Genomic DNA, 21,182 nt, shown 5'->3' on the forward strand with positions numbered 1-21,182 from the left:
TGCTAATATAAGTAATGTGATTTGTGAAAAATAACTTCATTTTCTAAAATAAAAAACTTATAGTAATAAAAAAGGCACTGTTTCATATTTATTGCAAAATTCTTTAATACCAGGCTTAAGCCTTAGAAGACAGTTGGAATCCCATATATGCTTCTGCATTCAATTCGCGGCAATATGCTGTTTGGTTTAAGTATATTAAGAAATTGCTGCTTCATACAGATATGTAGTTGGGGAAAGAAGGATTATTTTAATAGCCTTTTCAGACAACTTATTTAATTTTTAATCATGGCAACCAGTTCACAAAATTCCATATCCATCAGGCTGGCAGCTTCCTTAATAATATATTTCATAGTACTTTCATAAGAGAAATATCCTCAAATACCTTTCTTTGGGGTATGGTAAGAAGGGGCTGAGAAGATACTTTCTAACATTTCTTCTTCTTGAGCATCTTCTTGAGCCTTTGGACTTCTTCCATTACATTATGCCAGCAAAGTTCAGGCATTTCCAGTTTATAAAGTAGGTACTATTGATGGGTCCAGGCTCCAGGGCTTCTGTTAGTTTTATCAGGTTATTAATGCCTTTCTCCCATACTTAAGCCACTTTATTAAATTCTATATTCTGGGTGAATGCATCCATGACAATAAATTCAGCCCAATTGCACCTTATAGTTTATTCTCCTTAAAACTTACAAATTAGAAAGGTCCTGAAACCCTTTGGGTGTGTGGGCTACTTCCTCTTAGAGAAATTCTTATACTTTTCATCCATGCTAGGTCTGGAAGTAATGGCAGGTGTGTTATGAGGAGAATCCATATGTGACATAAAAGAAACCATTGAAAGCTTTTATAAAGATGAGGTTTGTTCTTAGTTTTCTAGATGTCTTCATATTTAAGAGAATTGGTGGTAAAAGTGGGAAGAACATCAAAGTTCTCAGCTTCATTCATTCTGCTCACATATCCCTTTTTCATGGTTTAAAACTCTATCCCTTCCACATCAATTCTTTTCTATCCATGTAAAAGACCCAGGAGTCTCTTTTGAGTTAGAGTTAATGCTCTGAAATCCTCACAATTGGGCCTTGAACTTGGTTCTCATCTGATCCATATCTTTGTTCTGGCCACAGGAAATGAGGGATTCCTTCAAGACTTCCCTTTAAACTTTCTGGTCACCCATGCCAGATATTTTTAGTTTTCAATTGCTCGTTTTCCACATCTACGTTCTCCAGGGCCATCAGAAAAAGCCAGGTTTTGACACAGGAACTGAGTTTTACAATCACTTGATTGTATGTGCCATAGCCTGCCCATATAGTTCATCCCATGGCAGTATCAGTAACCATTTGAGCAATCAAAATATCACTGCGTGTCATGGATTATCCATGTCCCATTTCTCTCCAGAACTCTTCAAATTTGTAAGCAATCCATTTCCTAAATTTGAAATTCTGTTTCTTAGGGCCACTCTGGGTACCAACTATTGAACCAGTCAAAGTCCTGGCAGGAAAGACATGACACAAACTGGAGAAGAAGTTCATAAAGAAATGAATTTACATATGGGCAAGGCATAGGGAAACCACAAGGGATCATGCAGAATGCTGTGTATAGTAACATTTCCAAGTTCTTAGCATCTCTTCTCTTAGGACTTAATTTACTGTGGGACACAAAATACAAATTTGAGAGTCATCCAAGATTATCCCCTGTCTATTACATCCCACTTTTAATTAATTAAATACCAAGTCCTCCTAAATATACCTTTAAAATATCTTCTCTTTCCTGCATTACCTATACCCCATATGTAGCATCATGGTTCAATTCTTACTGAATCATAAATATTTTAGTATAACACAGATTATGTTTATACAGGAGCAGCAGGAGTGGGAGTTGGAGAAATAAGGAAGAACTAGGTCATAGAAGGACTTCTATGTCACAATGAGAAGTTCATTCTCCTTTAATTTACAGCAAAAGAAAAAAAAAACTGAGATAGCAGAGCTTTATATTTCCATATTATTTGCACTGTTGCAATTGAATGCTCAACTTGAGAAAATGCATTAATACAACATCAGCACAAAAGATGTGAATTTTAATATGTTAGCACATCCAATTACAGCACCACAAGGAGAATTAGGAAAAAAGCAACTATAAACATCCAGCTGCAGAGTTTAAGCAGTCTCATGCTGTGACTTTAGAAAATGCAAATTATATGTTCTCATCTTAGAAACTAAAATGCGTTATATTAAAGGCCAATCTATATTATGACCTGGAAATTACAAACTTTAACACAATTCAGGAAATGAATTGATTTTTTATTATGATCAGTTGAGTAAATGTTAAACTACATTACACAAGATGGACAGGCCAACATATGTGAAGGTCTCCCTATCTCAGCTACAGTACATTTATTAACTATAAAGTATCAGGGTAAGACATCCATAGTTCCCCCACCCATACTATATTGCCTATGTACTTTGTATTAACTATAATTTTATATAAACTTTATATCAACTATAAAATGTGATGGTAAAGCATAGCCATTGGTCTTCTATCTGTGTTACAGTAAAATTTAATAATATAATGTGTAGATTGCTATATTACTTGCAAATTAAATGTAAGCTAAATTAATCAATCTTAGTCTTTTGTCATCTGAAAATATAATTTTATAATAATTTGTTTTTAAGCATAAAATATGATAAAGAAGTAGCCTTCTGTGAGAAAAATAAAATGGTGTCCTAATAAAATATACACATGATGCCACATCCCTGAATTTATTTATCTTTCTTTTCTTCACTCAGTAGCAACTCTCTGGGTCATTTTCCTTAATCCCAAAATGCAAGACATACTCTTTGAAGAAGAATCTGCACTACGGATAGAACAGACACAAACTCTCATGATACTTAACACACCTTCGCGTATTAACACTTTAGTTGCTAGGGAGAAAAAAAACCCATCTTGGGATCCTGAGCCTCAATGAAGCATTATAGAATAGGACCATTTGTGAAACAAGACCAAACTGGGTGAAAAAAACAAACACTTTCTTTTTCTTTTCTAAACTCCATAAGGGATTTTTCAGGTCAGAGACCCTTTAACAATTGCGTACCTTTGGTTCAAAAAGGACGTATCTATTAGAAAGAAAGAACAAATGTCATGTGTTCCAAGAAAAGGGTTTATTAAATATCAGGATGCTAACTGAATTTTTCTGTTACTCTGAAATTAACCATCGCATTGTTAATGGTTCTTTATGTGCACAAGAGGGAAAAAAAATCAGTCTTAAGAAATACATAGTCCACGTCCCCATTTTTCCTATAACCTCTGCCCTTGAAAACCACATTCTTAGATTCCCTGATTTGAGTTTCCATTCTCTTTGTCTTTCTCTGTCTCTCTTTGTTGTTGTTGTTGTTGTTAAGGCTTAAGGCACTTAAAATTCTAAAAGATCATTTTAAAATCTTTTAATTATTTTAAACAAAAAAAAATAATTATTTTCTTTTTTTTTTCTTAAAAAATTTTTTAACACTTATTCACTTTTGAGAGACACAGAGAGACAGAGCAGGAATGGGGGAGGGGGCAGAGAGAGGAAGACACAAAATGAAGCAGACTCCAGTCTCTGAGCTGTTGGCACAGAGCCTGACGAGGGGCTCAAACCCACAAACTGTGAGATTATGACCTGAGCTGAATTCTCAGGTCATCCTGAGTGGATGCTCAATTGACTGAGCCACCCAGGCACCCCCAAAATAAAATTATTTTCTAAACTTATACTTTGTTACTGGAAATCTGGATAAAATGGAATCTTCTAGAGAACTGAAAGTTTCTAGAAGCATACTGCAATATATCAGGATATTATTGGAAAGGAATGTGGTAATTACTTTGCTTCACGTTATTTTAAAGCCTAAGCCAGTTCCATGCAGTGATTTTTTTTTTCCCTATCTCCTATTTGTGTTAACAACCATTTCAAATTAATTGGGAAAGTAAAATATCCTTTTTTGAAAAAATGGTGGGAAATATTATAGCTTTATGGTAATATGGTTAAGAACTTTCATCTTTTAATAAACCTATGTAAAAAGGGGTTTGGGGGAGCACCTGGGTGGCTTGGTCGGTTGAGTGTCCAACTTTAGCTCAGGTCATGATCTAATGATTTGTGAGTTTGAGGCCTACATCAGGCTCTCTGCTGTCAGCACAGAGCCTGTTTCAGATCTTCTGTCCCCTTCTCTCTCTGCCCCTCCCCGGTTCACCCCCTCTCTCTTGAAAATAAACATTAAAAAAAAAAGAAGGAGTTGGGCAAAATATATATTCTGTCTTTTTCAAAACTGAAAGATATATAATACTATTTTTTTTACATTTTCTTTCCACTAAAATTGTTTAGTGTGATTCTAGAAAATTTAAAAAAAAATTAACATTTACTTATTTTTGAGAGACAGAGAGAGAGAGAGAGAGAGAGAGCATGAGCAGGGAAGGGGCAGAGAGAGAGACAGACAGAGTGCGAAGCAGGCTCCAGGCTCTGAGCTGTCAGCACAGAGCCCCCAATTCAGGGCTCAGCTCACGAACCATGAGATCATGACCTGAGCTAAAGTCGGAAGCCTAACCAACTGAGCCACCGAGGCACCCTGATAATTTTTTTTAAATCTCAAAAAAGAATACTTTGCATTATTTACCTGATAAATAGCTAATGATTATAGCTAATATGTCAAAATTTGCCAAATATTTAGTTTAGTTTAACAGGAAAATGTGGTATGAATTTCTGTATGGATATTTCGTATAATACAGATATCTGTAAAGAAAAATTCATCCAAAAATTTTTTAAAGATTTAAATACACAAATTCCATTACATTGTTTTTTATTTAGGGTAGTCATAATCTAAAAGTCAGTAACTCAATTAATTAAAATATTATGATGGTTCAATATTAAAATATATTCAACTATAAACCATTAGAATGCTGACTTATCAGACCATTTAATGATGTAAAAATATATCTATAATATAGGTAGAGAAATACAAAATACTATATTGGGGAGATGTATAGCAATATATTAATAGTTCATAATTACACATAATTTTCCTTTCTTAAAAATCTGTATTTTCATCTGACTCTAATATTTATAAAAATATAATATTCATATACATATACATTTTTTAAATATACTGCTACTCAACTTGTTCTCCAGCAGAATACTAAATAATGTACAAAATTTTGTTGGCCACCAGATGAGAGAATGCTTTTGTGTATATATTTGATACTGAAGATAAGAAAAGACAAGTAAATATAACTATTCTATACTAGAATTTCTTTGGAAAGACATGTTAGTTGATCATTTTGTAATATCTTTTATTTTTCGTTTTTGTAATTATAAAATGAGTCACTGGCTTAAAAGAAACTCTCGTTACGCAAGTAATGAATATCATACCTATTTGGAAATGAGATACTTGAATCAACTGGAATACTAATTTTGAAAATGTTTTGACACAGGGGTGCCTAGGTGACTTGGTCAGTTAAGCGTCAGGCTCTTGACTAGGCTCAGGTCATGAGCTCATGGTTCCTGAGATAGAGCCTCACGCTGGGCTCTGAGCTGACAGCACAGAGCCTGTTTGGGATTCTCTCTCTGCCCCTCCTCTGCTTGTGTGTGCTCACTCTCTCTCTCTCTCTCTCAAAATAAATACAGTTAAAAAAATAAATAAAACAATTGTACTGAATTCGTATTTCTATATTTGTTTTTTTTAAGTTTTATTTATTTATTACTGTTTTTATCATCATGTTATGATATTAGCCAATCATAGGGTTGGATGGAATCATAAAGTTCATTGGGATTAAATGAGATAGTATTTATAAATTTCTGAGCACAGTGCCAGGTAACTGTAATAACAATGATGATATTAATTTACTTCTTACATATGTGTCAGAAGAATAGAATCTCAGTATCTATCTGTTTTTCTAACATTTATATCTTTCATTACCTCAAATTACTAGTTTCCTTTTAATTGGCCTCAAAATACCAACCTATGTTTCACATGAAAATATCTGGTAATTATGAGAGGGAAAATAGTATGTTCAACATTTAGTAAAGTAGTTCTAAAAGTTTAAAATGTCTGAGCTCTTAGTTTATATAGATATAAAATATGTTTATAAATCTACATTTGAATATGAACTTCAGGAGAAATTACATTTTTACTTTAAAAAAAATCTTTTGAGAGAGAGAGAAAGCATGAGTGGGGGAGAGGGGAAGAGGGAGAGAGAGTGAGAATCTCAAGGTGGTTCCATGGTCAGCATGAAGCCTGATCCTAAGACTCTGGGATCAAGACAAGTGGAAATCAAGAGTCAGATGCCCAATTGACTGAGCCACATAGACACCCTTACGATTTTACTTTTTTTTTTTAATATTTTTTTTTTTTGAAAGAGAGAGAGTGTGTGTGAGTGGGAGAGGGGCAGAGAGAGAGGGAGACACAGAATTGGAAGCTGGCTCTGAGCTGTCAGCACAGAGCCTGACATGGGGCTCAAACTCAAAAACCATGAGATCATGACCTGAGCTGAAGTCAGTCACTTAACCCACTGAGCCACCCAGGCACTCCATACACTTTTGCTTTTTTAAAGTGGTATTAGCACTAGCCTACTTAAGTCTCTGCAATTAAATTTAGGGAAGATAATTCTAATTCATATCCTATGCTTAAAATCTCATTTTTTTGGGTAGCAAAAGTGTCAAAAGTTTTCAGGGATAAAGAAATAAGAGTGGATAATTCAAAATTGGCAGGTTTTATCTGTAAGGGATCCAGCACTCATAAAGTGTCATTTGAGAATTTTTTTATGGTTTCTTTTTTTTTTATTTTTTTTTATGTTTATTTATTTTTGAGAGAGACAGACAGTGCAAGTGGGGGAGGGGCAGAGAGAGAGAGAGAGACAGAGAGAGAGACATAGAATCTGAAACAGGCTCCAGGTTCTGAGCTGTCAGCACAGAGCCTGACGTGGGGCTTGAACTCTGAACAGCAAGATCATGCATGACCTGAGCCAAAGTCGGATGCTTTAACCGACTGAGCCACCCAGAAACCCCAAGGTTTCTTAATGGCTATAACTGCCATTAGTAATTGAATGGGTTTACATCCTGTGACACAAAACAGTCAGGCATGATTTTCAATTTGGCAATGTAAAAATTATTAGATATTACTGACACAGAATATAATGTGATTAATATCTAAAATATTATAGGCAGATAATTGCAATTATGACAACATATTTACTTTTATTGACAACATATATACTTTTCTCCAATGCTTTTATCATTTTTTATCATTAAAAAGCATGAAAGAATTTAGTTATCCACTTAAGTTACCCTATTATGGATGCATTATTTCAGGCTAATGATCTTTTTACCTACAGTTTTAAGAGGCAAAAGTCTCTGAAAACTTTGGGGTTTTGTTTGTTCTGTTTTTTTTTTTTTTTCACATAGGCAAAAATCTGACCTGAATTGATATGAGGCTATTTATATTCTTGAATCATCTCTTAGTTTGAATATTCATTTTACTGCAGCAATTTTAATATTTTAATATGCTGCTTGAGACCCTGCTGTGACTGTTATGTAAATATATGGTGTTTGCACTGAATTACATATTTAAAACATTCTGAATCTGAAGCACTCTTGGACTCAAGGATTTGGAAAATGAGTTAGGACCCTATATTATCATGTTCATTTTAATGATAGATAAACTGGGGCACAGAGATGGTAAGTCATTTTGCAGTCACATAGCTTGTAAATAGAAGTGTGATTAATTTCCACGTAAACATTTGATTGTTCTTAAATCTTTTTCTGATCTCTCCTTTCTTTTCCAGTGATTCCAAAATCTCAAACATGGAATGTTAGATGGACACCTGTAGATATGTTAGATGCTGTTATTTTTTTTAACAAGAAAAATTTTAAATGGGGGAGAGAACTAGGAAAGCTTACTGTTCTCGATATTGCTAGCTAAAGGATCACTGCATTCTGGGGAGATCATATTGGTCAACCTAGAAGAGTCAGTTAAGACCGGATGTTAATTTATTTGAATGTGTATGTGTCATAGTTACTCTAAAGGGTGTCAAATGCTGTGCCAGCATGTACTGTCAAAAAAAAAAAAAAGACCACTGTGAATGACTATATAATAATCAGTCTGCAATGTGGAATTTACATAGCAAGCAAAGCTTTCAAAGGGTTTAAATACATCTGTCTTGATTGAAATTTCACAGATGGAATTTCTAGAGTTATCCACATAGCAGCTTGAGGCAAATGTTAGGAAATTGAGTTTTTGTTTAAGCTCAGACACCAAATTGTTGTGTGACCTTGAATAAATAATTAAGCATTTACTTCATATGTTCTCATTTATAAATTATATTTAGAATGTGTCTTCATGAAATCTAGATGAAATAAATGTACCTGAGTGCAGTTAATTGAGCCAGTTTTAGAAAGGCCTAGTAGTAGTATTTATTACTATTTCAGTGTCTAATCCAGAAGTAATTTGGCCCATTCCCACAGTGTCAGAAGCCAAGCTCTGAATTTGTCATCTGCAGTGTGTACCAAGGTAGAATAGAACATTTAAGCTTGTTCACATATTCTTTAATAACTTTTTTGAAAGTGGCAAAACAATAATAATTTGTGATCACAACTGTAAATATAAATAAATGCCATCCTTAGTCAAATTGCAATTGTGTAAGTGAATAATCCAAGCATAATTTGTCCCTATTACACTTTACATTAATCATTAATGTTTCTCGGTTTTAGTTATTATTGGGACAGCAAAATACTGCAAACTCTTAAACTATTTCAATTAATAGCAAAGAATAATTCTTTCCTTTCACACTAGATTAGTGGTTTCTAATTTCTAGAAAAGTACATATTCCATTATTGCCAAAACCTCTATGTACACTGAAGAGTTGTTGTCATGATTCATGTGGATGGCTCACCTATTAAGCCACTAATGTAAAAACATTACTATAAAATCAAAGAATGTAAGTCTTAAGAGTTGATGACAGATTATATATCCTATGAAGAAGAATATATAAATGTTGAAGATTATAAATTGTGGTAATTCATAATACAGAATACATCTCAAAAAATTTTTAAAGGGCTAAACATGGGTTGCATAAATTTTAACCTCTCTTCTCTGATTAAAACTTAGATTTTAGGGGGCACCTGGCTGGTTCAGTCGGTAGAGCATGCAACTCTTGAACTCAGGGTCATGAGTTGAAGCCCCACGTTGGCCATAGAGTTTACTTAAAAAAACTTAGATTTTTAAAATTAATTTGTTATAAAGTATACAAAAAGTAAATTTGCTTGGAAATGGGGGTAAGAATGTAATGGATGAATTTAGCAGTTTTCCACTTTTTACAAAGGCAAACAGTTATTGTGACTATTTAAAATTTAAGATGATACATTTGATATTATGCCAAATTATACATAGATTCGAACAAAAGAAATCCAAATAACTCTTCTAGATATGCAAGCATAAAATACAAGTCACACAAATATGCTAATGTTTTTTAATGAATTCAGATTTTAATCTACATTTAAAACACAAAAAGTAACCTTCAAAACTTCCTGCCATTGTAATTAACTCAAGAAGAATTTCCAAAAGACTTTTTCCTAAGGATGGTGAGAGGGAATGGATGGTATTGAAGATCCTCTTGACTTTCTCCACTGTAGTGAACAGATAATTTGAGGTCTACTCAGATATAAATTGAACAAACTCAACATTTTTCAACCCGTTATTTCCTTCTACTAGTTTCTCTATTTCTGTTGTATAAATATTATATACATAGTATATATAATATATAGTAATAAAATTATATGTACATAATTGCAGACCAAACCCAGGAGGTTCTCATAAAAAAAGTTTGGGGTGGGGGAGAAATGGACTAGTCTTCTATAATCACAAGACTGTGAGCTCCCTCTGTTCCATATTAGGAAAACAAGGTCTGTGAGTATGTCCATTAGATAAGTAGATCTGGGTTAAGTAAGCACTGAGATAGTTGGAGTGTTTGTATAATGCCCATTTTAGGATTATACCATCCAAGCACCACTGCTTTGTATGTGATTTTGCTACTTTAGAATTATGGCATTTGGGTGTCTCTGCTTTGTATGAGGTGTGCCCAAGAGGCCAAAATTCATCAGTCTCTTCTTGTGGTTATTCCTTCACCTCAGAGGACAAGCTTTGACCATAATTTGTTTACTCTGGCATAGAATTGTCATATGAATGTCTCTGTGTATCAGAGGTTCAGTGACAGAACTGGTCCACTAAGATAATATTTTGAACCCTACATGACTATACTGCATTACTATAAACACAACCACAAGTAGAATTTGAAACAACCAGTGATGACCTTTTTTGAGCCAATGGAATGTTGCTTTGCCATCTCTAATGGACTCTGTACAGTCTGCAAAGTTGATAATAAGGTAGGCTAAATTACTCAGCCTAAGCAATTAACAGGCAACATCTAATAAGCTCTAGTTCCACAAATGCAATATAGGAAGGAGATGCTAAAAAATCAAGCCTTAAGAAATTTTCAGTAATGACAAATATTTATATTATTTTCCTGTTATTTTTACGTTATTTTTCATCTCCCGAACATTACCAAAAGTGACATACACTGAAAGTGTTTGTGATAACCATTCTCTATTGTTTTTATTTTTTTTTAAGCAGCAGGCAAAAGTTTATTAAACTATAAAACTAAAAGAATAGTATGAAAGCTATTTACAGAGAGGGGGCATTTGAAAGTGAATACCTGCGATAATAGGCAAGGATCTTTGTTTTATAAGGTTCTAGTCACCCCCCACCCCCTTCCCTTCCCCCTTGTTCCTTCTCAGGTCCTACTGGTATTGGTTTGATAACTCTAGGTGCTGGGTTGTCCATTCCTGATTGGTTCATTTCCATTGTATGAGGGGTGGTCTATGGCCATTTCATTCCTTGTGGGTCATATGTTTTATGGTCTATTACTTATTTTTAGTTAGGTCTTTTGTTCCTAACTAAATTCCTGAGGGAAGGCTGTCCCCACTCATGACCCATGGGATCAGGACCTGTGTGGATTTTGACGAGTTAAACTGGCCTCTACAGAGAATAACAGGAAGGGTTTCACAAACTTCATGTGGATATGGCCATCTGGAACCACAGCAATTACTGGTGCCTATGCATAGTAACTGGAATTATAAGGATAATCCCATGGTAGCATGGAGACTTTCTGTATGTAAACAGAAGTTCTCATAGACCCAACCAATTTTTTATTTATAGTTATTGGAAATGAACAGGCAAATTGTTAGCCATGAATTTTTTTTTTTAAGTTTATTTATTTTGAGAGAGAGCACAAGGAGGAGGGGCAGAGAGAGAGGGGGACAGAGAATCCCAAGCAGGTTCTTCACTGTCAGCACAGAGCCCGATGCAGCTCTGTAAGATCATGACCTGAGCCCAAATCAAGAGCTGGTCACTTAATCGACTGAGCCATCCAGGGGCCCCTAGAGACATTTTTGACTTAGCCTCAGTTTAAGGTATCATGTGAGTGGAAATTCACATTGACACATGAACCCACAGAAGGAATAGAAATGGTCTCCCAATAACGTTGTAAAGCATTTTCATGATAATGTATGTAATGAGTTGAATTGTGTTACCCTAAAAATGATACATTGGAGTTCTAATCCTCAGGACCTCAGAATGCAGCCTTAGTTGGAGATAGGGTCTTTACAGAGGTAATAAGGTAAAATGAGATAATTAGGGTGAATCCTACTACAATATAATCAGTGTCCTTATAAAAAAAGGGAAATTTGGACACAGAGATAGCCACACAGACAGAATAGCATGTGAAGATTGGTGTTATGCTGCCTCAAGCCAAGGAACTACCAGAGCTAGAAGAGAGCTGGGACAGATCTTTCCCTAGTGCCTTCTCAGGGAGCATAGCCCTTGCAACACCTTGATAGTGGACTTCTGGCCTCCATCCCTCTGGTGGCCAATTTTGTCTTTCAGAAGGTTGATGTAGATGCTGTGAGTCAACCTTAGCCTGCTTAAATTGGGAAAATTATCTGTCTGAATGTTTGGTGGGGAGACACATCAACTTAGAGGCATCTCATTTGGCAGGGTTGGTAAAAGCTCATTTAGTGTGCAGCTCTACGAGGGCATTGACATTGGCCTTTGATCTGCCTATGTACTTCTACATTCATAACCACTGTTTCTTTGTGAGTCTTGAATAGCTTCCACTAAGTCATAGGTAACTTTCTCACCACTAGTCAAAATATTTGATGTCATAAATCCTTCAGGTTTCATAGCATTTCAAAGTCACAAACAATTCCAAAACCATATCTACTCGTGTTTTATCTTCTGTCTTTTGCCACAGTACAGGTTTCAGTCAGGGTTATTACCTTTACTACTTGGGAAGATAAAATATCATGTAATGGATCGCTTTCATGTCTGTGTTTCCAACAGGCACAATAAAAGTGGATGCCTTTGTCATTTTCAAAATCCATCTATAAACGATATTAAATCAAGTGGCAGGTGGTTGGGGGTGAATGGAGTCAAAAGGTACAAACTTCCAGTTGTAAAATAAGCTATGGGGATGTAGAAGTCTGTACTGCACACAAGGTCCTCTGCCTTGAAGTTTAACAGCAGCAAATACTGATATAGTCATTAATGTTCTGCACGGCTATATTTTTTTCTATCATTAAATCCTAAATGCAGTGGCTATCTAGTGTCTCTGCAGCTTCTGCTGAGGTCCCTAATGTTCATGAGTTTCAATGTAGTTCAGGGTCAAGCTGCAATAGACTGCACCCTGATGCGGCCTCTACTTGCCAATGCCTTTAATGCCAGCAGAGCCAGTAGCTCACTGAGCCTCATCTTGGCTGATATCAGCTGACACTATCCAGGAGGCCAGGTTTTGAGTGAGCCCCACTCCCACATTCCTTGCCTTTGCAGAAGCCTGTGTGTTTCCACCACGCCCACCTTCTACCCCGCTTCTTTGTTGATGCCTGTGCACTTGTGCTTGAGGCTCAGTATTGCACCCTGCCTCTGTAGAAATAACCAGTGTTGTGTAAACAAGCCTACCCTGAACTTCAGATCAAAATCCCATGTGCCTTAAGGCTTAACTTAAGGCTTAACTTAAGGCTTAACTTGCCAAAATGGTAACAATTAAAAGCCTACTGCAAGTATACATACATATATGTGTGTGTGTGTGTGTGTGTGTGTGTGTGTGTGTGTGTGTGTATCTCAAATTAATGCCCAGTATAAACCTCTACAAACTGCCAAGATCCAAACTCCCTGTGAATGTAATAAAGTCTGAGCTCGAAAACCACGAGCTCTGACCACCCAAAGCTGCTCCACTTGTATATCATGTTCACTCAAGTTTCATTCCTGCTTTATTTCTTAACATACTGACCCATGCAGCACAAATTGGAGTTTTAGATGTTACATTCCCCAAAACACAGGCCTTTCCCCTGCTCTGCCTCCATCCCTTCCGCTTCCTGTTCTTCATCAATACTTCCCTGTTCTTTACAGTTTCAGTATGAGAATAGTAATCAAAAGTATATGCACTGTGCAGGCAGGCAAGGTGTTCTCCCCAAAATTATTAGGTAAGTCACTACCTTGCTGGGCAGAAAACTTTAGAACAGCAAAGAGGCCATTAGTGCTGGGCTGAGGGTGTCTCCTCCACATGGAAGAAGACATCAACAAAGGATGTGATAGTCCCCATCCATAATAACAGAAATGTAACTATTTTTAAGACTTTTAAACAAACTTTTAAATATATCCCAGGCTTTCTTCCCTTTGTCTTTTCCTCATGATGTCTTCAACTCTTCTCAGCCTTAAAGGTTTTTTCCACCTGCCACCTCACCCATGAAACTATCCCTACTGTCTTCAAAAGTTTCTCAGAAAACTGAGGCCTTGTCCAATGTTTTGCAAAATGCGGTCCGAGGACCATCCACAACAAAATCACTTGTTGTTTGTTAAAACATGTTTCTGAAACCATCAGTGTTATCCAAACCTTGAAATAGGACCCCTGCCAGTGCCTTGTAAGAAGTTCTGTTAGTGCATGAAGAAGTTCCTTAATGAACGAAATCTGAACCTTTTTTTTTTTTTTTGATACCTCATCATCACAGATTACTTTTGTCTTATGATGTTGTTACTTGGCATTTACTTCTCTGTAAATTGCTTGGAGGAAGTTCTTTTTTAAGATTAATTCCTTAACATGGACCCTACACATACAGCAGCTGCTCAAGAGCGTTTTTAAAATGCACTCAACTCCTTTTTACTCATCTTTCAAAAAGACTAGATCTCTTCCCTTATCCTATCCTGATAAAGTGTCTCCCTGCTCTTATCCTGACAAAGTGTTTAGAAGTGAAAGAAAAACATATGTGAAATCACTATACAGTAATTCATTGAAATATTTTACTGTTTCACAATGTATTCTCTTTTCTAAGGTAGCCACATTCACCCTTTTTGAATTACGTGTTTTAAAGGCTATATAATGTACTGCACATTTCTAAGCACTGTTTTTCTATGTAATAAAGATTTCCTCTTTGGTAAATTCTGTTTCCTCAGCATCTCCTACTGCATTTTTTTTTTTTTTAACGTTTATTCATTTTGGAGAAGCGGGAGAGGGGCAAAGAGAGGGAGGCACAGAATCTGAAGCAGGCTCCAGGCTCTGTGCTGACAGCTCAGAGCCTGACACAGGGCTCGAACTCACAAACCAGGAGATCATGACCTGAGCTGAAGTCAGATGCTTAACCAGGCTGCTTACCGACTGAGCCTCCCAGGCGCCCCGCCTACGGCACTTTCAAATGCAAAGTGATCAGTAGAGCACATGGCTCCCTGAAATCTTAATTCAGTACCAGGCTGCATGTGTTACCATTTATAAAATTTTATTATACAAGGTTTTACAAATATTACAGTCCTTTTGTTTTCAATCAAGCCCTTCTCATTTTGTAGTGATTGCAGGGAGACAGGAGAAGCAACGTACCAGCATTTTCCCTCAGTTCACAAAGGTTACCAGTGGACCCGGCACTGGTAATGCGCAGAGACAACATTCTTCCATGATAGGGTCCCACTAAACCTGAAAACTTAATTCTTGCTGTGACACTGCTCAGTTCCCATCATCTTTCAAAAGATTTGACACTAACAACCTGTGTGCTTCCACTTAAGAGAATACCTGTAAATAGCAGACTGAATTCTTACACCAAATTTTATAAAGACAACATGATAGAGATCAACACTAAACCATCCTGCACACCTAGAAAACTGATTTGAGGATTAACACAACAATCTGCACAATCTGAACCACAGAACTCAGCAGATACACGGCGTGGAGAGGTGAACTGGGGGAGAACGAAGCTGCGGAGGGCAAGGAGCTGTTTTTGCTTGTGGAGAGAGGACAGAGACGAGGGGGAGAGTACAGGAAAAGCACCCCCCCCCCCAGAAAAAAAGCAGCTGGAGAGAAAGTGGAAAAGTGGAAACAGCCGCAGGGACTGAACTAAAAAAGGGAGAAAGGAGAAAGGAGAGGGTTTAAATTCCATCAAGACTCTATAAATAGGGGGAGCCCAGAGTCTGAAACTCCTCAGCTCAATACCTGGCGGTGCTCTGGTGAGAAGCGCCAATCCGCAGGAGCAGAGAGTGAAGTCCGGGGGGCTTCGGGCCACACAGGGAGAGGCGGTTCCCCTGCTGGAAGGACATCTGGTAGACGCTGTGTGGCCCCCCACAGGTAAAGACCCCCGTGGACCCCAGAGAACAACCACATTCGCTGGTGCTGGAACAAGGTGGTTAAGGGTGAAGCCTGGTGCCAGATGTGTGTTGTGATTCTCCATATTCCCTGAGACACTGCTGCTACACGATCGCGTGAACTTTTTCTGGGGCCGGCTGGCACCCAGCCACAGTCCCTGGGCATTGGCAGCAGCACGGTCCGGTGAATGCTCCTGGGTGCAGCTGGCTCCAGGCCATTGCTCAGTGAGACCCTCCCACAGAGGGTCACAACGGGTCAAAGCGGCAGTCCCTCAGAAGTGAGGGGTCGTTAAAGACAGCCACATCTGAGAGAAAACTCAGGAGGGAGGTGCCACCTGGCAACCTGACGGCTTGGTCACTGACAGTGTAAAAGCAGGGAGTGGACGGAAGCCAGTGACAAAGGACGGGTGTGTGATAGCTGATCAGGGAGAGCAGAATTCCAGTATTGGCAACTGGGTAGCTGGGTGACGCCCTTTTCACCCCTCCCGCGCATGCGCATACACACCCACAAGTGCCACAAAAATCCACCCCAGCAAGCTAAGCAGTGCCATCTAGTGGAGAACAGAGCTGTTACACTAAACACCACCCAACAGGGGCAATCTCGCTCTTCAGGAACACCACAAATCTCCACGCCTGCATAGTTTTAGACTATAAAGTCCTTCATAGTTTGACTTCCAGGGGAAAACAAGGTAATTTCAACCGTATTTCAGTCTGTTTGCTGGTCCATCTATTCAATTTTCTTTTTTTAAATCTTTTTTTTCTTGAATACAGAAAGAGAAAAAATTTACATTTATTTTCACTTTTTATTAAAAACAACTTTTTTCATTTTTTTCTATTTTAAAACTTCTTTGTAAGTTTTTAAAATCCTATTTTTATTCCATCATTTCATTTTCTTTCACTGCATTCATTTTCAAATTTCCAAACGTTTTTTTTTTTCTTTTTCCCCTTTTGTCTCTAATCTATCAAGCCCCTATCAACACCCAGACCAAAACACACCTAGGACCTAGCATTATTTATTTGATTTTTTCTGTGTGTGTGTGTGTGTTGTCTTCATTTTTTAATTTTAATTTTATTTTTTTACCTCATTAATTCCTTTTCTTCCTTCAAAATTACAAAACGAAGGAATTCACCCCAAAAGAAACACCAGGAAGAAATGACAACCAGGAACTTAACCAACAGAGATACAAGCAAGATGTCTGAACCAGAATTTAGAATCACAATAAGAATACTAGCTGCAGTCGAAATAGATTAGAATCCCTTTCTGCAGAGATTAAAGAAGTAAACCCTACTCAGGATGAAATAAATGCTATAACTGAGCTGCATTCTCAAATGGATGCTACAGTGGCAGAAATGGAAGAGGCAGAGAGCAGTGAATCAGCGATATAGAGGACAAAATTCTGGAGAATAATGAAGCAGAAAAAAAAAGAGGGATACCAAGGCAAAAGAGCATGACTTAAGTATTAGAGAAATCAGTGACTCATTAAAAAGGAGTAACATCAGAATCATAGGGGTTCCAGAAGAGGAAGAGAGAGAAATAGGGGTAGAAAATTTGTATGAGCAAATCATAGCAGAAACTTTCTTAACCTGGACATCAAAATCCAGAAAGCACAGAGGGCTCCCATAAGATTCAACAAAAACAGACCATCAACAAGACATTTCATACTCAAATTCACCAAATACTCAGGCAAGGAAAGAATAATGAAAGCAAAAAGGAAAAAACAGTCCTTAACCTACAAGGTAAGACAGATCAGGTTCACAGCAGACCTATCCACAGAAACGTGGCAGGCCAGAAAGGAGTGGCAGGATATAGTCAATGTGCTGAATCAGAAAAATATGCAGCCAAGAATTCTTTATCCAGAAAGGTTGTCATTCAAAACAGAAGGAGAGATTAAAAGTTTCCCACCAAACAAAAACTAAGGGAGTTTGTGACCACCTAACAAGCCCTGAAAGAAATTTTAAGGGGAGAAAAGATAAACAAACAAACAAAGACCAAAGCAACAAAGACTAAAAGGACCAGAGACCAGGAACTCCAACTCTACACACAACATAATGGCAATAAACTCAAATCTTTCAATACTCACTCTAAACATCAATGGTATAAATGCTCCAAACAAAAGACATAGGGTAACAGAATAGATAAGAAAACAAGATCCATCTATATGCTGTTTACAAGAGACCCACTTTGGACCTAAAGACACCTTCAGTTTGAAAATAAGGGGATGGAGAACCATCTGTCATGGTAATGGTCGCCAAAAGAAAGCCAGAGTAGCCACACTTATATCAGACTATCTAGATTTTAAAATAAAGATGGTAACAAGAGATGAAGAAGGGTATTGTATCATAATTAAGGGGTCTATCCACCAAGAAGACCTAACAATTGTAAACATCTATGTTCCAAACGTGAAGGAAAACAAATATATAAATCAACTAATCACAAACATAAGAAATTCATTGATTATAATACCGTAAGAGTAGGGGACTTCAACACCCCACTTACAACAATGGAGAGATCATATAAACAGAAACTTAACAAGGAAACAATGGCTTTGAATGACACACTGGACTGACTTAACAGATATATTCAGAACATTTCATCCTAAAGCAGAATACACATTCTTCTCGAGTGCACATGGAACATTCTCCAGAACAGATCACACACTGGGACACAAATCAGTCCTCAACAAGTACAAAAAGATCGAGATCATACGGTACATATTTTCAGACCACAACACTATGAAACTCAAAATCAACCACAAGAAAAAATTTGGAAAGGTAACAAATACATGGAGACTAAAGAACATCCTACTAAAGAATGAATGGGCTAATCAAGAAATTAAAGAGGAAATTAAAAAGTACATGGAAGCCAATGAAAATTATCACACCACAGCCCAAAACCTCTGGGATAGAGCAAAGGCGGTCATAAGAGGAAAGAATATAGCAATCCAGGACTTCCTAAAGAAGGAAGAAAGATCTCAGATACATAACCTAACCTTACACCTTAAGGAGCTGGAAAAAGAACAGCAAATAAAACCCAAAATCAGCAGAAGACAGGAATTAATAAAAACCAGAGCAAAAATCAATGATATCAACAAAACGAAACAAAACAAAACAAAACAAAACAAACTAAAAAAACCAGAACAGATGAATGAAACGAGGAGCTGGTTCTTTGAAAGAATTAACAAATTTGATAAAACCCTAGCCAGTTTAATCAAAAAGAAAAAGGAAAGGGCCCACATAAATAAGGAATGAAAGAGGAGAGATCACAACCAACAATACAAAATACATTCACTAATAAGAGAATATTTTGAGTAATTATATGCCAATAAAATGGGCAATCTAGAAGAAATGGACAAATTTTTACAAACATATAAACTACCAAAACTGAAACAGGAAGAAATAGAAAATTTGAACAGACCCATACCCAGTAAAGAAATTGAATTAGTAATAAAAAATCTGCCAAAAAATGAGTCCAGGGCCAGATGGCTTTCCAGGGGAATTCTACCAAACATTTAAGGAAGAGTTAACACCTATTTTCTTGAAGCTTTTCCAAAAAATAGAAATGGAAGGAAAACTTCCAAACTCTTTACATGAAGCCAGCATTACCTTGATTCCAAAACCAGACAGAGACCTCACTAAAAAGGAGAACTATAGGCCAATTTCCCTGATGAACATGCATGCAAAAATCCTCAGCAAGGTATTAGCCGACTGGATCCAACAATACATTAAAAAGATTATTCGCCATGACCAAGTGGGATTTATACCTGGGATGCAGGGCTCGTTCAATATCTGCAAAACAATCAATGTGATACATCACATCAATAAAAGGACAACAACCATATGATCCTCTCAACAGATGCAGAGAAAGCATTTGACAAAAGACAGCATCCTTTCTTGATAAAAACCCTCAAGAAAGTAGGGATAGAAGGAGCATACCTCGAGATCATAAAAGCCATATATGAACGACCCAATGCTAATATCATTCTCAATGGGGAAAAACTGAGAGCTTTCCCCCTAAGGTCAGGAACAAGACACGGATATCCACTCTTGCCACTGTTACTCAACATAGTATTGCAAGTTTTAGCTTCAGCAATCAGACAACACAAAGGAATAAAAGGCAACCAAATCAGCCAGGAGGAAGTGAATCGTTCACTCTTCCCACATGATATGATACTGTATATGGAAAACCCAAAAGATTCCACCAAAAAACTGCTAGAACGGATCCATGAATTCAGCAAAGTTGCAGGATATAAAATCAACAGAAATCGGTTGCAATCCTATACAATAATAATGAAGCAATAAAAAAAGAAATCAATGAATCGATCCCATTTACAATTGTAACAAAAACCATAAAATACCTAGGAATAAATATAACCAAAGAGGTGAAAAATCTATACACTGTTCTACACAGAGCTAGAACAAATAATCTTAAAATTTGTATGGAACCAGAAAGGACCCTGAATAGCCAAAGCAATCTTGAAAAAGAAAACCAAAGCAGGAGGCATCACAATCCCAGACACAATCCCAGCTGTATCATCAAGACTGTATGGCACCGGCACAAAACAGGCACTCAGATCAATGGAACAGAATAGAGAACCCAGAAACGGACCCACAAATGTATGGCCAACTAATCTTTGACAAAGCAGGAAAGAATATCCAATGGAATAAAGACAGTCTCTTCAGCAAGCGGTGCTGGGAAAACTGGACAGTGACATGCAGAAGAATGAACCTGGATCACTTTCTTACACCATACACAAAAATAAACTCAAAATGGATGAAAGACCTCAATGTAAAACAGCCATCAAAATCCTCAAGGAGAAAGCAGGCAAAAACCTCTTTGATCTTGGCCACAGCAACTTCTTACTCAACACATCTCCAAAGGCAAGGGAAACAAAACCAAAAATGAACTACTGCGAACTCATCAAAACAAAAAGCTTCTGCACAGTGAAGGAAACAATCAGCAAAACTCAAATGCAACCGACAGAATCGTTTGCAGACAATATATCAGCTGAAGTGTTAGCATCCAAAATCTGTGAAGAACTTATCAAAGTCAACACCCAAAAAACAAACAATCCAGTGAAGAAATGGGACAAAGACATGAATAGACACTTCTTCAAAGAAGACATTCAGATGGCCCAGCAACACATAAAAAGATGCTCAACATCACTCATCATCAGGGAAATACAATCAAGACCACAATGAGATACCACCTCATACCTGTCAGAATGGCTAACATTAACTACTCAGGCAACAACAGATGTTGGCAAGGATGTGCACAGAGAGGATCCTTTGCACTGTTGGTGGGTATGCTAACTGGTGCAGCCACTCTGGAACAGTATGGAGTTTCCTCAAAAATTTAAAAATAGAACTACCCTATGACCTAGCAATTGCACTACTTGGTATTTATCCAAGGGATACAGGTATACTATTTCCAAGGGGCACATGCACCCCAACGTTTTAGCAGCACAATCGACAATAAAGTATGGAAAGAGCCCAAATGTCC

General features: G+C 37.1%; 1 long non-coding RNA gene across 1 annotated transcript; it reads left to right on the forward strand.

The window, feature by feature from the left end:
* The first annotated feature begins 2,528 nt into the window (after nt 1-2,528).
* LOC115519376 lies at nt 2,529-20,302 on the forward strand. The gene is made up of 3 exons (XR_003970481.1): nt 2,529-2,540; nt 11,948-11,950; nt 20,208-20,302. It is a non-coding gene; the product is annotated as an uncharacterized LOC115519376 (long non-coding RNA).
* Nucleotides 20,303-21,182: the final 880 nt, after the last annotated feature.

Source organism: Lynx canadensis, chromosome B4, assembly GCF_007474595.2.
Source record: "Lynx canadensis isolate LIC74 chromosome B4, mLynCan4.pri.v2, whole genome shotgun sequence".
Taxonomy (NCBI): domain Eukaryota; kingdom Metazoa; phylum Chordata; class Mammalia; order Carnivora; family Felidae; genus Lynx; species Lynx canadensis.